Below are 978 nucleotides of genomic sequence, written 5' to 3'. Positions count from 1 at the left end.
GTAGGATTAAGATTCCCATTGCATTTGCTTGAATACTACTATTATATCCAAGATTGGGTTAAAAATTAGCCCATTATAATAACCCAAAAAAACTTGGGTCAGATTGTAAGCCCATGGGCTTAAATTTCAAAATTCAGCCCCAATTCTAAGATCTAGTTCAATCACTTAGAAAGCAGGCCAGGCTTGTGCTTCTCTGCCAACCCTTCAATTCTATTGGAGAGAGCCTTGAATTGTGACTCATAAATAGCGAGTGTTGAAGATTCTCAACCTTGTCCAAGCTTTCCATGAGATCATTATATGCTGTTGAGCAAACAAAATCTAGTGAAGAGACCACTTCCAGTTCCACCTACATCCTGAAACCATACCAAGACATCCCCTTCTAAGTTAAAAAGAAGCCATCATGTCTCTCTGGTTAGTGGGAGTCTGTTTGATGAAAAGCAAAACATATGGATTTTCACCTTCAGAGTGAGGAAAACCCAACCTGAATTCCCTGGCTGGCAAGTATCTTTCACCTTGAATTTCCATCTCTCGCCCAAGATTTCCATGTCTTCCCCAAAAAACCGAAGTATACAAATCTATGTCTAACACTAATGTTTCTCTTCCTGCTAAGCAACTCTCACCATAAATATTAGATACCATAAAACTCTGAGATTTCAATGCATTATTACTTCATCAGTTGGACTAACCAAGATAACATTAATACCTGTCAGCGTCCAACACATCCAAAATTCTAATCAGATTTGAGAAAAAGTACCCAGTTTTATTGATGGCCCTCAAGACCATATCTTTATTAACAGACTTGACTTGAGCCTCAACAACTCGAAAAAATTAAAAGGACAATTGATGCTCTTTCTTTAATTCTTTCTACATGAAAGGATCATTAAAACCCCAAAACATAACTACAGCCAAAAATAAAAAAATATAAGACACAAGTATGAGCAATTTTGATTTTGACAAATGGGCAATTTTGTTTTTGAC

Source organism: Juglans microcarpa x Juglans regia, chromosome 1S, assembly GCF_004785595.1.
Source record: "Juglans microcarpa x Juglans regia isolate MS1-56 chromosome 1S, Jm3101_v1.0, whole genome shotgun sequence".
Taxonomy (NCBI): domain Eukaryota; kingdom Viridiplantae; phylum Streptophyta; class Magnoliopsida; order Fagales; family Juglandaceae; genus Juglans; species Juglans microcarpa x Juglans regia.
Note: the sequence above shows the minus strand (reverse complement) of the source record.